The sequence below is a fragment of the Nematolebias whitei genome, chromosome 13 (genome assembly GCF_014905685.2).
Source record: "Nematolebias whitei isolate Nwh7 chromosome 13, NemWhi1, whole genome shotgun sequence".
Classification (NCBI taxonomy): domain Eukaryota; kingdom Metazoa; phylum Chordata; class Actinopteri; order Cyprinodontiformes; family Rivulidae; genus Nematolebias; species Nematolebias whitei.
The window spans coordinates 23,835,600-23,851,804 of record NC_056510.1 but is presented as its reverse complement, the minus strand read 5'-3'; the positions used below and the strand labels follow the sequence as shown (position 1 = coordinate 23,851,804).

At 38.4% G+C, this 16,205-nt stretch overlaps 1 protein-coding gene across 1 annotated transcript in view; it reads right to left on the bottom strand.

Moving 5' to 3' along the window:
- The window catches only part of igsf3 (immunoglobulin superfamily, member 3), a 126,211-nt gene that overhangs the window by 7,025 nt on the left and 102,981 nt on the right, over positions 1 to 16,205 (bottom strand). The gene's annotated exons all lie outside the window — the stretch shown is intronic.

The window sequence follows — 16,205 nt, the reverse complement described above, 5'->3', positions numbered from 1 at the left end:
TATATATATATATATATATATATATATATATATATATATATATATATTACACACAGAAATACAAAAATGAAACACAAAAAATGTAGCTATATCTCAGTTAATTTGGCATTTATTGAGCTAAAATGAGGTGAGTTGGTAGCTGAAAATCAACCCCATCACATATTCCAGTGCTAACAGATCACACGGGATCTTTGCTTAAAACTTTGGCTCGCAAGGCGTTGGACTCTGTCAAGGAATAAGTTTTATTTTAAAACAATTTATTTATTGTGGGGTTGTTATTTCTCTGTTTGGAGTAACTGAGTTTGAACGCAGGAAAGTAAAAATGCAAATATATATTAATACAGCACAAAATGAAAGTAGATATTTTTAAAAACCTGCATTAGTACTGGCCTTAAGTCATGATTCATGCTGACTATCAAACTTGTTCTGGCACAAGCTGGGCTGCATCTGCTCTGCTGAATGTCAGAAACTGTCGAGTAGGAAATCTGGCACAAAAGTCATTCTTACACAGGTATGTGCACGTTCTTAAAGCACTGTTTGAGTTTGTGCTCTTTGTTGTTCTGTCAAATTAAAGACCAGTGAAGAAAAACCAGACCACTGCTCATTTTAAGAAAATCATTGGCAGTTAAAATAGTAACATAGACTAAAATTACAAGTCTCTGCTGTTGTAAATATTAAAATATATTTGATTAAAATTCTATACTAAATATTTTTTCTCTCCATCTTTATGATTCTGCTCAGTTAATCAAGCCCTTAGCATCCACCTTCTGTAGTTCATGCAAGGCTTTGCTGTAACAGGCTGACTGACCGCCTGGGGTCAGAGCCATCTGCCTTGAAAATTCTCATCTTTAGCTACAGCTTGGTGGGCATGTTGAACGACTGCCTGCTTGTTTGTAATTCTCATTATTTGCAATAAAATGCATGTCGTACATGCAAGCCCTGCAAGATACATGGCTGCGAGGCGTTGCCAGATCACCTCGCTGTGCAACTAGTATCTAGAGTTAGCATCTCAAATTAGTCGTCATCGTTGACGCTCCACTTACAAGACTCGCTAGGAACCTGACTACGTCTTCGTTCTGGAAATGTTGTAGATTCTTGGCAACCACTTTTTTTTTTCTTTTCAGGAGAATTACCTCTGAAGCTCCTGAAGTGGAACCGTGCAGAATGGGATTGGCACAGGACAAAGCAACGCTCAGCCGTTGCCATTTGAAGTTTAAATCAGCAGCCAGGAGAAAAGCTGTGGGCTGAAAGCCTGTCGCTGTACAACGGTGTTCCCAAAAATGCCTTTTCAGATCTAAAATAGGCTAATTACTTAAGCTCTATTAGGTCGCATCAGAAGCTATTAAAACTTCTTATTACTAAAGACTCTGCTCAAGCAGACTGATGGGGCAAATAAAACAGTGGCTCTATGATTGAAAAGAAACAAAAAGGGAAATAAATTTAAAGCTTAAAAACATGTCATGGTGTCCACTCCCTGCTGAATCCTGTTGCTGTGAAAGCAGCCTGTCACATCCTATGACGTGTCCATTCCCACAGAGGGTGAAGCTTCTTCTGTCAGATACTACCAGTTACATCGATGCGTCTGCTGACTCAAACAGAAGATAAGACCAAGGTGCAAAAACATGTGGTGTAAGCAATGTTTTTGCAAATGTGGTACACAGCTGTTCGTCATGATTGTGCAATCTATTAAACAAGATTAAGTCCCATCCATACAGTAACAGTTGTGTGAATAAGCGAGTTTGTTTCATTATTGTTTCCGATTTGTGTCCACACAGAATTGGCATTTGAGAAGTCTATAAAGAGTTTTTTTTATTTTTTATTTGTGCTCCAGGAAGAAAAGAAATCTTGAAAAGCCACCCTTGCATTTTCATACAAACAGCTAAACACAACCTTTTGAAAACATTAACACAAATTGAATGCTCGAGTTTGGGCTGCAGATCTAAGTTTCTCAACTACAGCTACTGAAGCAAACATTGCAGAAAAAAATAAAATACGTAAACATCAAGCATACGGTTAAAAAATATGGACAATGGGAATAGATTAAAAACAGCATCAATTGTGGAAAAAACATCTATTTTGAGCAACATTGTGAGGAAAACCCCTCTCTCCAGCCAGCCCTCGCTGGGCCTGAAAATTATTCATTATGTCTGAATATTTGGACTTTCATGACTCCCAGTCAGAAGTTGCTGTCGTGCATTTTTGCAGTTTTGTACTTTAATTTGACACAAAACAAACATTCCACTACATCATCAGTTCACAAATATTATTCAGTCCTTGCTCTCGTATTCAACATTCTCATGCTTTTCTTCTTTTGTTTACAGATTGAACTGTATGTATATTATATAGTCTATTGTTCTTACCTGACATGTAAGCTTTATGTGCATGCTCCGTGTCTTTTTATTGTTTCTGGTGTAGTTCCATAGCAGCTTTACAGCACCACATATATCCAGGTATAGTTACTACGGTGTCTGGGTCGTTTTATTTGCCTGTGTGTGAATGAAAACATTTCTAGAGATGGTGTCGTGTTAACGAGGACATTTTTACAACACAAAGGATAATTCTAGGAAAAAATAATGTTCCTGTTTGTGTTTTTGTTGGTCTGCAGAGTCATCAATTTTATATAGTTAGATCTTTTAAGATGTAATGCAATTTAAAATTGAGGACAACGTAAAGTTATCTAAAAGAGCATTTGCGTGAACCGCTGTGAAGTTTCTGAGACTGAGCTTGTTTTAATACAGCAGCAGTTCTTGGTCCAGTTGAATTAGCCGCCAGCTCGTCAGTCCAACCAGAATTAAACTCTCTTTACCTAAAGTGACGTCGCTCAAACAGCTATCTACAACAGGTAAGATATTAATGGCTAACTTAAAACAATCAGAACTACCCCTTTAAGTTTTATCCCGTGCACTTTGCAACTGTGTTGATTTGATCTCAGCTGTTCATCCACAAAGTTAGACACATCTGTAATTAGCACCACAGGTTCATATGGCTCAGTAGTACTTTATGCATCAGTGAAGTGAGAATAGAAATGACATCTGACAAGCAGCCGCTTTCACTCCTCGCACTGACTCATATAGAAAAATCTTTTTTTTTATTTTGTATTTTATCCTTGAGCATAAATGTTGACAGCCTCTCATACTGTTCACCTGCTGTTTCCAGGGCAACCCCGTCTCCACGAACCCCGTTCTCCTCACGGTGAGGTAACTTTGAACATGTCACAGGACTTATCCTCTGGCAGTGCAGGCTCGGTTAAACCAGGTCAGAACTTTCTTTTGTTTACAACCATCACACGATTAAAGAACATTTATAATCTTTACACTAATTCCTGCATTTCAGTATGCTTGAAACCCACTTCATTGGGTGGAGATGAAAAAGGAAAGGAGTGTGTCTAATCCCAACCTTCCTTCAGCAGCCCTCACAAACCCACACAGAACAGTCACTAATTGGCTCATTGAACCCAGTTCTCACCTATTTTTTTCTCAATTCATCTTGTGTAACAGCTACAAAAACATCAAGAGTTGAAGTAAAAGATGTTTGTTCTTTTTCTACCAAGGCAGCAATGACAATTACCATTTGATTTTTGTATGTTCTAAAAATTACAAGGTTAAATTTCAAATAATTGCCAATAAGTTAAGTGTGACAGAAAAACAGCCTCAGAGTGGCTCAAATCCAAACACATTCTTCAAAACTGTGAAACAATACAAAGCCTTGCTCCGAGCGTCCTTGTTTATTGACTGCTGAGAATCTTCAAAACATTTTCTGAGCGATCACAATGTTGCGTGTGATGGATCATGCATACCATAATTTAAAAGATTTGACCAAGTTGGCAATGACCTTATGTTCATTTCCCAGCATAAGATGATTTAGTCTAAAACCCTGCATTCCTATAAGAAATTGAATTATGAGATTACTTTACCAATGTGAACAATTCAGTTTTGATATACAGTAGTCCCTCGCTACTTCGCGGTTCGTCTTTTGCGGACTCGCCCTTTTGTGGTTTTTCAAAGTACAGTACTGTAAGATAGCACACGACAAAAATAAAAATAAAAGTAAAAGCGCTGCCATTTTGTAGTTTTCTCTCAATAAGCCTAAACTGTATCGCCAGTCTAAAGGACTACATTACCCAGAAGGCAAAGTTGCTTTCTGCTGGAGGGAACGTTTTGATCCGATCCGAACGGTCCTTACAGTATTCATGGTGACTTCGGTGCTCAGTGGATGCAGTTAGCAGATCAGAACTGGATCAGAACTGGACCAAGGCTGGGTAGGTCTGCCAAACTGGAACTGAGCCGGTCCGGAACCGAGCTGCTTTGGTCTGCAGAGCTAGTGAGTAAACATTATCAAGCTATCTTGATTAATAAACTCTTGCTAAATAAACTTTTGCTTTAGTTGATTAAATTTTTTAGTGGACTGAACTGTTTCGGTATGTTGTTTCAACTCAGAAATCTAAGTCATTTCTACTTCGTGGTTTTTCACTTATTGTGGGGGGTCCAGAATGTAACCCCCACAATAAATTTATTTATTTATTTATTTATTTATTTATTTATTTCATTTCAGTTCCATTAAAAAAAAAACACACAAATACAATTTAGATAATTTAAAAAAATAAACATAAAATGAAAGGAAGCAGAAGAAGAAAAAAATTCTTATCAAATCTGCTCCTTCTTTAACAGATCAATTTAACTATCAATTCAAACAAAAAGTCAATCACAATATTGCAACAACGTAGATAACTCAAACAGATTTTACATTTAAAATAATTAGACAAACAGTTGTTTATATTTTTCCAACAAAATAGTTTTTATCTTTTTCTTAAATGTAAACATTGACTTCTCCATTTTTGCATCATCCTCCAAATTATTCCATAAACCTATTCCATGTATGGTCGTAGAGCGTCCCTTCAAACTGGTTCTGTACTTAGGTTTTACAAAGATCTCTGATCCCTTTAGATTATAACCACTCGTCCTTTTTACAAAATATGTTTGAATGTTTGATGGCAGCAAACAATTATGGGCCTTAAACATAAGTAAAAGAATATTATAATCCACCAAATCATAAAACTTAAGTAATTTCAATTGACTAAACAGAACATTAGAAGGATGACAATAACTTTCTTGTTATAATTCTTACTGCTCTTTTTTGCAGAATAAATATAGGCCTTGTTGTGGATTTACATGCTGTACCCCAAACATTGGCACAATAAGTAAAATGTGGGACTACAATTGTATTATAAAGTAAATGTAAAGCTTCATTATTTAACAAGTCCCTTACTCTATATAATACTGCACTGGACTTTGATATTTTAGTTTTTACAAAATTTATATGTTGTTTCCATGATAGTTTATCATCAATGATTACGCCCAGAAACTTTACTTCATTTACTCTACATATTTTAATGCCATCAATTTTGAAACAAAAATCCAAAGTTATCTTTTTTTTACTAAATACCATAAAATTAGTTTTATCAATATTCAATGATAACTTATTTGATTTAAACCAATCCTGTATTTTTACAAATTCCTTGTTTATCAACTCAATTAATTGTTTCATATCTTTACCCAGACAGAAAAAAGTAGTGTCATCAGCAAACAAAACACATTTGAAGATATCAGATACTTCAATTAAGTCATTTACATATAATATAAACAATTTAGGTCCAAGTATTGAACCTTGTGGTACACCACATGGAGTTCTGCACAAATTAGATTTTACTTCATCTATTTGAACAAACTGTCTTCTATCTCTCAAATAACTGCTTATCCACTGCAGAGCAGGACCTCTAATACCATAATGATTCAATTTATCAAGCAGAATGGTGTGATCGATTGTGTCAAATGCTTTTTTTAAGTCCACAAATATACTTATGCAATGTTGTTTTTGATCAACCGCTGTAGTAATTTGTTCTATCAACTCCATGAGAGCCAAAGATGTTGAACAGTTTGACCTAAAACCATATTGATTATTACTTAAAATATTATTTTTCTCAAGAAATTTATCTAATCTAGTCATAAACAATTTTTCAAGAATTTTAGAGAACTGTGGTAATAGAGATATAGGCCTATAATTACAAAATGTACATTTGTCACCATTTTTAAAAAGAGGAACTACCTTAGCAACCTTCATTCTATCTGGGAAAATTCCTTTTGAAAATGGCTCAATCACATAACTCATTATTTCCTTTACAACCACCATATCCATATTTTCACAATCCTTTGATCTTTTATCAGCAATTTTTTTGACAACTTTCATTATTTCCTCCTTATCTGTTCCACTCAAGAACATACTGTCAACACAACCATTTCTTAAATAACTTAAAATTTTTTCCACTTTAGGAATCGAAGCTGCTAGACAAGACCCAACATTTGCAAAATAATTATTAAATCCATTGACAATCTCATCATTTTCATAGATTTCCACATCGTTTTCCACAAAATGTTGTGAAAGTCCCGTTCTCTCTTTATGCTTTTTTAAAACAGTATTCATTACTCTCCATGTTGTGCGCATATCACCTTTACATTCATGCAATGATTTACTGTAGTATTCCCTCTTGTGTTTCCTTATGATACTAACTAATTTGTTTTTGTATTTTTTGTATTTCTCTTCAGCCTCCTTGGTCCTTGATTTCAAAAAACACGAATACAAATGATTCTTTTTTTTACATGCATTTCTTAATCCTTTGGTCATCCATGGATAATCCACTTTGTTTTTCTTAGTGTAATTCATTTGCATACAATGTTTATAATAGATGACCTCTAGAATTGTCATAAATTCATCATAAGATTTATTCACATCATTTATGTACACATTATCCCATTTTTGATGTTCCAACTCAGCTTTTAATTTGTCTAATGCTTTTTTTGACGTGTTAATTTTTTTGTTTTTTCTTGTAGTTGTTTTAATTATACCATTTTCTTTCTTGTAAATAGTGAAGACTGGTAGGTGATCACTAAGATCAGTCTTCAAGATACCACTCAGCATATCACCGTCTGTTACATTTGTGAAAATATTATCAATTATAGTAGCACTTTGAGTTGTAATTCTAAATGAGGGACTACTGTAATCAAAAGGATACCACACTGTATTTTTTCTTCTTTCGGCTGCTCCTTTCTTCAGGGGTCGCCACAGTGAACTAACTCACACAAAGACCTGGTGACCGTTTTTACACCGGATGCCCTTCCTGACGCAACCACAAACCACCGAGCTACCACAGTCCTCTGTGTGGAGCAGAGAGCTGCATCTAGGGTCTGGAGGTGGGGGTTAAGGGCCTTGCTCAAGTGAGGGAGGAGGCAGGTGCGGGTGCTGCACATTTCCCACCCACATTTTTGACATTGTCGGTCCAGGAGGTTGAACTAGTGACCTTCCAATCACAGGCGCGCCTTCTCTAACCTCTGCGCCACCACTCCCCCAGATACCACACTGTATATAAAATAATAATAATAATAATAATAAAATGTTTGCAAACTTCAGCAGATGACAACAAGTTGTTAGAGCCACAGTTCTTCTCACGCGCTGGCCTATACATTTTAGGTTCACTTCACCTGGCAGAGTGTCGAGGGAACGAGGCTGAAAACAGTAAACCCCTGAATCTTTTTCCTGGGAGAGAATTTGATTTAAAATTCTGTTTTGTGCTGCGGCTCCAGGTGAAGTCTTTTAATCCTGGACAAGCTGTAGGTCTCATTCAGTCCTCTCCTCCGTTCTCTTCAGTTTGAAGAATCGTCACCTTTCTCCTCTGCAGCGATCCGTGTCACACTCGTCTAATCAGCTTGCATAAATATTCAGCAGACCAACCTATGGGCTTGTGATTATTAATGAGGCCCAAATGAAGTGCGAGCGCAGCGCGTGTGCAGGTGGGGTCTCTGCCTCACGTTTGGCTTTTATAAAAAACAGTCTCGTGTGTACTGAAGCACCAGGGAGCTGATAATTCACCCACTGGGCAGCAAATCTACTGCTTCAAATTCAACAAGAGAAAAGTGCTGAAAAGTCAGGAACCAGAATAGACTAAAGAAATGAAAGGATGCATATTGTTCTTTTACGGCAGCGTTTTCGACTTAGATCATCGTACGGTAAGAAATAATATAGTGGTGGTAAAACCTTGATAACATTATGCACAATATTGAGATTCACACAGTATTAAGAGACTATCGTGTAAACTCTCAAGGGATATGTCACAAACGAATCTCAGCTACTACCACACCAAATTTTCATGCAATTTTGTAAAATTGACAGCATTATGGCCATTTTGGTGATGGCTAATAGCAATTAATCGTGGCTGCCATCTTGAAACCAATTGACTTCAAAAAGTAATCAGTTCTAGTTGTATATCCACTGACTCCTTTATGACAGTTTTATTAAAATCTGTCAAGTGGTTCAGGATATATTTTGCTAACAGATAAACAGGGCTGACCAGTAGGTAATGCTAAAGTTATATGCAATGAGTAGCAATTAGATTAGGTATTTAGGATGACTTCTAGCTTCCACCATGTACAATTTTAGCTCAGTCTTACAATTATCTGAATTATAGACACGTTGTAGTTTTTAGGGTCAGTTGGCTGTGGCAGCCATCTTAAATCGGATTGACTTCTAAAGATAATCAGATATAGAAGTCCATCCATTGATTAAAATCTGAAAATTTCGTTCAAATTCATGCTGTGGATCTTGAAAGATTTTGCTAACAGACAAACATGCACACATGCAGTCACACATACGCACAGACATGGGCAAAAACCACAAGATTAGATTATTTATGAGAACTTATAAAAGTTTTATTTAGATCTTGTGAAGTGAGGTTCTATGGAAAGGTAGCGAAACTATGAACCATCTCTGAACTATAGTCACATCATCAAGACATTCACAGGAAGCGTGAATGTGGAGAGAGAGAGACAGAGAAATCTGAGAGAGATGTAAAAGACAGTAAGTGAGAACATGCTCCTGGGGGGATTTTGGAAAGCAGCAGGCGAGAGTCTCCAGCTGCATCCTAAAGGACTTATAGTCTTAATGGCTGCCTGCTCCGCATTTAGCATTAACACAGCCCCCGCTTATCCACAGCTACATGAAGCATGACAGGACTGGAGGCTTTAGACACACCCTGATCCCCTCTGCAGGACAGCTGACTCCAGCCTGCCACAACTTGCCAACCAATTCCACTCGATGCGCAAAAAAGTGCTGCACACCGTGGCCTTACTGGACTTTTTCCACAAGGGGTTCAAGATAAGAACAGGCTGCAAGTCCGGACATAATGGTGGTTCCCCTGAAAGAAAAGTGTCTTTTACAGAATTCAGAGCCTAATTTCCATGCTAATGACAGTGATGTATCTATGATCTCATTGTGTCAGAAAGGATTTCTCTACTCCTCTTCTTTTCATCACAACTCACCAAATCTATCATCGTTAATCTAAATATAATTAATAGCCTAGCATTCTTTAAAAGGATTCACATCGTCAGCCACCGTTCAGGCCAGTTTTAGACTAAAATCATCTCGAGTTGAGAAACGATGGAGTTGTAGCTGTTGTGGTCACATCCTTTGTTGCAGTACGTCACAGGCTCAGAGTATGTGTTGTGAATGACTCGTTATCTGTAAAACCAACAAAACTGACTCGTTATGGAGATCATCTTGAATTGGATAGATAATGAAAGCTAATAAGTTGTAGATATACACAGTACTTTGTAAGTTTCAATAAAATATGTCCAATAGATCATAACGATATTTTGCTAACAGACAGACATATGCACACATGTATAAAAACATTATTGCCCTCCTTTCGGCGGCAGGCGATAAACATCAAATGCCAATCATTGTCTTCTACGAACACTCTGGCGGGAAAGAAATGCCCGCCTGTCAGAAAGAAACAGTTGGGAGCAGGCTGGACAGCAGAGACGGGGAGGGTGAGACAGCAGGTCACTGCAGAGGAACCTTTGGAGATTAATGGCCAAAAGGAAGCTGGCACGAGCAGGAGAGCATAAAGACATATTAGACTGAGCCACGAGCTCGCACACGAGCCTTTGTGTGTTTTGGAGGGGGTCTGCCAACAAGCATAAAGCATAAAATGCTCATTAAATCACAGAACAGTGGTCATTCAGTTACAGAAGTGTGTGTGTGTGTGTGTGCTCACCATTAGCCACTGATTTACATGGAGAGCAAAAGCACTGTATCTAGCTCTGACTTACGACTTCAATTACAGCAGCAGCAGAACACACAGGTGTGTGTGTGTGCGTGCACATAAAACACACACAGGTGCTTAAGAGAGATGGAGGGACACAGCGCAAAGAATCTCATTGTGTCGGCAGATTGGGCCGAACAGAGAAACGAAGCCCAGATTGGATTAGCTTTGACAGAAAATGTGTCTGTGTGTCTGTACGAGAAGGAGAGCGAGGGTTCTCTGTTCTGAAGGAGGAGACACGATGGGGAGGAACCTGACCTTGAATGCCTGAAACAGACGTGATTAATCAAAAGCCTTTTATGAAATTATTTTCTGTTTCAGTGCGCCCCCTCCTAGTCTGTATTTATCGCACACTATGACCTTCTGTGCTCTTCTGTGTGTGTGTGTGACAGACAAACTAAAAGTGCACTCTGATTATTTGAATATGCAAAGTATAAACAGGGGATAAAACAGTGAAGCGGCGTGTCGAAGACATGCATGCTGCGTGCAATCAGGTGCGATTGCAAGCTACCGCCCCTTTGCAACACACATGGCACACGAACTATAGCATCAAGCTACTACTATCTGAAAACATGTGCAGCTGACATTTTATTAAAACATGACTAAAAGGAGGTATGTGCAGAAAAATGTAAACTTAAGGAAGTAAGTGTGAGACGGAAATCGTAAAAAATTGAATAATCCCAAGAGGGCAAAAAGTGGTTGAAAGGGGCATGAGGGGTGAGAGCCAAGTGGAGAGAGGACATTAGAGACCTTATAAACAGAAGTGAGGACAAAATGTGGAAAGATGGCAAGGAGTGGCAGCAAGGAAGGCTTTAATGAAGACAGACAGCTCCCATTTATACCCTGATAAGCGGGAATCTTCAATTAGGGTAGTGAAGCAAACACTATCAATAAACACTAAATGGCAACTGCATCAGTGACATGACAGTAGATCTGCTTGTGCAGATCTTAAACAGGAGGACGATGTTAAAGCAATGGTTCAAATGTTTTGAAGTGTTTTTGTGGAAAAGTTAGTTCAAGTTCAAGAATCTTCATTATTCCCAAGGGGCAATTTGTTTCAAAGTCAGTAGACACACAAAACATCCATACTACTGGAAGACATAGAGACATTAAAGTAACAGAAATCATTGTTCGTTGAGAACCCTGATCACTACAGGGAGGAATAAGGTTTTTAGTCTGTTCGTCCTATATCTGAGCTGCAGATACCTGCGTCCAGATAGAAGCAACCTGAACTCACCATGGAGTGGTGATCAGGATCTGCCAGAATCATGTTCTAGTGAGAGTTAAATAATACACACACATATGCCTCTGGTACACCTAGCACCCCCTACCCTGTGGAACTTGGAACAATAACCCTTAAATGTACAGATATTACACAGATATTGGGGCTGAGATGGGGCAGATGTAGGGTAGCCGACTTGGGACCCGAAAGTCCCAGGTTTGATCCCCAGCCATTCCCACATGTCGTGGTGTCTCTGAGCAGGACACCTAATCCCCAATTGCTCCACAGGTGCCTACATAGCTTCCCACTGCTATGGGTGTATCTCAGATGTGATGGGTTAAATCAGTGCTTCTCAATTATTTTCTATTATGCCCCACCCCCAGGAAGAAGTAAACATTTCGTGCCCCCCCACCCAAAAAAAACCAACCTCTCAGCCGCAACTGTAAACAGTATGTCTATAAAATTGTTATAAGTACACCTCTGCCTAACACTATGTCCTTATTAACATTTAAAAAAAAGAATATAGATCAACTTACAAGGAAGAATAACTTTATGAACATTGTTTTATTTAGTCTGTAACAGAAACAACTTAAAGTGCAATTTGCCTGAAAAAAAAATAAATAAATTTTTAAACTGTAAATATTTTGGGCCATTTGATATTGAAAAATAAAATTTTATATAATCAACAAATAATAATAAATTCAAATTGATCAGCAACATTTTAACTCAGAAGTGTTTTATAAAACACTTTGACCTACAAAACAAAAATAAATAAAACAATTTATGCTGATTTTTTAAAATCAAAATGAGGAAGTCGGGATCAATGAGCACACTCATCGATAAAACTAAAAAAAAATTGTCAACATGAAAGAAGAAAGAGAGGAGGCAGGTGTTGCTCTCGCTTTGAGTTTACTCTTTGTCACCTGCGTGCTGTGGGTGACAAACATCCAGAGCATCAAAAAACAGCAGCTTAACTGAGGAGGTGAATTTATTTTGTTAGCAAAGAATAGAGTCCTAGCATTTATTAAACATTCTGTAAATTGTGCTTTGACAAACTTATCAGTAAAACTAAAACATTTTGTCAACGCAAAAGAGGAAAAAGATGGCAGGTGTCGCTCTCGCTGGAGTTTACTCTTTGTTGCATGCGCGCTGTGCGTGACGTCCAGTGCGCACGGACATGAAAATAGCAGCGGAGGACGGAGGAGGTGACGGTCGGAGTTTATTTATCGTGTCAGAAGCAGAGGAGAGAGACACGGTTCATGCATGACTCCCAAAACGACAAGGCAGCCATATTTGTTCATAACTTATTAGGAACGCACGCGACAAAATGAGGATGGTGAAAAACATTAAAAAAATACTCCATTTGACCAAAAAAAGTATGTTTTCTAGGGTCACATGCGCCCCCTTGCCCCCCACCCCCCGGCAGGGCGCACCCCACTATTTGAGAAGGACTGGGTTAAATGCAGAGAACTAATTTTGCTGTTGTATGTGAACATACAACGATGACAACACATAACATGTATTATTATGATACGTTGTGGGAACTTCTGAAATAAATTACAGATATGTTAGAAGTAAGTTGTTCATAAGTTAGAAATAAGTTGCCGGTACTCAGACACAACACAATTGCCCAGCTGGTTTCCAACGTATGTCAGCTTATGAGTAGCATACATGTAACATGTGTAAACTTATACATAACTTACCTGTGGCATACTTGCAACTTGTGTCTTACTTATTAGCAACACATCAGCATAAGATGAAAATGTTTTGGCGTATACCAGCGTGCTGGTAATTTATTCAAAATGTACACCTAACCTGAGTGACTTGCACCTGTGAGTTTGCCATTTTTTTCATATGATGGCATACGATGATGCTATACGTCATTGTGTGACAGCCTCTTTACAGAGCACTTTGCTGTCAGACTGCAGGTTTTCTTGTGGTTCCTAGAGTTTCTAGAATGGGAGAAAGGACTTTCAGTTATCAGGCTCCTCTCTTGTGGCAACAGCTTCCAGTTTCTGTCTGTGAGGCTGACACCCTGTCTTTAGCTATGTTTACATGGACATAAGTAATCAGATTAAACGGCCATTCGGAATAAAAATGCGTCATGTAAACGCCCCATTCGGATTATTCTGAGCTGATTCAGCTCAATCCGAATGAATTTTTAATCCGAATGAGAGGGATGCTGATTCATAATCGAAACGGTGTGCATGTAAACACTTAATCTGATCATTTTATTCCAATTGTGGAAAACTGACCAGACTGCACATGTGTGACCTATGTCAACCTCATGTCTTTCCGCCTGGCTAATGCTAATAATATTAGCGTGTTGGGGAAGTAAAACTGGTCGGTGAGTGACACAACATTTCTACTAGAAACTTTGAAAGAGCTCAAAATGATCTATTTTATCTGTAGCTCAGTCAGGGAGCGCAGTAACGCCTCCACCGTCATTATAACCTGTCACGGGTCCATTTTGGGCGCTCGGGTTTGTTTACGTTCATCACTGAAGTAGAACTTCTTCTTCTGTGTTTTTTTTTTTAGGAGAGTTTACCACTCTGCGCATGTCAGTACTTCTGTTCAGAATAAAAGCCCGCTGCATGTAAACACTTGCCGTGAATGGATTTTGCCCATGTAAACGATACATTCTGATTATTTAATATGAATACATTTCAGTCTGATCAAGGAATTTTGCACAAGTAACCATAGCTACTGTTAAGACTAGATTTAACTTTCCTCTTCGATAAATCCTATAGTTAGGGTTAGTTTTTTTGAGCTATCCCTTTAGTTATGATACTATAGTCTTAGACTGCTGTCAATATTTCTCACTCTGCTGCTGTATTCATTTGCTCTATTCTCCATCATTATTCATGTAAGTGTTACTATCATTAACTTTTATCCGTCTTCCCATAAAGATAACACCTGGACTAATCGATCTGTGTTTCTGTCTCCCTTTTCTGTCTTCTAGAACCCTCAAAGACGAAGGACAAGATAAGTGAAGCTCTACCTAAAAGCACAACCTAAGAAGAGGACAAAAATGATTAAGAACTCATCTGTTTCTGCACTGTGACGTTTGATTATGAGCGAAAGGGAGCCAGGAAAGTGTAGGTGTGAGAGGAGAGATGATGAGAAATCCAAAGTGGGACATCTCTCCCCATTATGACCATCATCCTTCTAACTCAGCCAATAACCAGACGGTCTTAATATCCCACTCCTCATGCCAGACCCACATGCACAAATGTGCATCTGCACACTCAAATGATGAGGGGAGGGGGGGCATTGATCTCCCCAAATCATCATTAATCTACACGGCAGTTCTATTAGGGAAGATTCTGCATAATTAGTTTTTGCGTGTTTTTTGTGTCTGCGTGTGTATTGGTATGTGTGTAGTTCGGAGTATGAGTTGATGATATTAGATGGTGTACCAGAGACAGGGACTTCCCTGGTGATCTGCCATGCTGAACATGTGTTAGCCATTATTACATTTTGGGAAAAAGACAAAGGGAAAACTCAATCAGCTGAAATCTAATATTTCTTCCACTGTATATTGCGTGTTTATGTTATGAGGTTTTAGTGCATTTGTGGATACATCCTTGGGTGTGAAGGCTAATATTTAATATTGTTCCATTATAAGATAATTGCTCTTTTGCTTTGGGAGGTAACCCCAAAGTGTGTTTACACGTACGGCAGGTTTTTGTAGGAAGATGAGGTTTGTTCTGCTGTGTGTAAGTGCTTTCTGCATGTAGCCCTTTGTGGATAATTCAAAACCAACTGCAACAGAGTGCTGACCTTGTAATAACTATTGTTCGTGTCTGTGCAGACATGGTGGTGTGCTCCTCTGGTTCGACCCATGGGACTTGGACACAGGCAGCACTCTGCTCATCCAATCTGGAGCAGGAGGCAACCTTAGGAAGCACAGTTTGAGGGAAACATGCTGACCTGCTGACTGCTTCTGTGTGTGTCCAGTTCTTATCTGTATCCAAATTTCCCTTTTAATTGAAAGGATATTGGAGTTTACATTTTGATTTTTTTTAATCCTTGTTTCTTTGTTTGCATTTGAAGTTCCACAATAATTTAAAAGGTGGCATCATTCTTCAGTTTGAGAACTTTGCGTTCATCTTTCTTGTAAATGCAAGATGTTGACAGACCAGCAGAAGGCTGAGGGAAGCAGTTTGGCAGTTGTGCTTCTGGGGGGTAAAGTAGCCTTCTGTATGAGTATGTGCACAGTAAGCACAGGGTTCTCTGGGGCACATCCCAAAGGGCCACGAGCAATCATGCAATCAGCTTAACATACAAAGAAGCACGCATGTGTGTGGGCACAAAATAAAGCCTCTCAATTATGTATCAGGTCAGATGCTGTGCTTGCTCACACCTAGTTATGCACACTTTCTTTTATCATCCTGAAACACTGTAATCAAGTCCAACTGGGCTGATTTATTTATTTTGTTGTTGTTCTTGAGGCCAATTTGTTTTTCATCCAGGAAGCTTTTTTTAAACTGAACACCAATCTGCACCTTGGTGCACGTAACCAAAACATCTGTTGTTGGGTTAACATCAACTCATGGCCCACAGGAGGAATGGGAGGGTCAGAAATTTGCATGTAATTTTAATGACACACAAAATGAATGACTCTACAACAACTTGAAAGTTGGTTGGAGCAAAGTCGCATCATTTCCTCCTCCTTCAAAATGTCTACCCACTTTCTGAAGAAACCAAACAAAGATGGCTACAAACTGGACATACAGGAAGCATTGTGTCTAAGTTTATTGCCTTGCGTTTTGCATGGGAAATATATATGTATATATGTATATATATATATATATATATATATATATATAA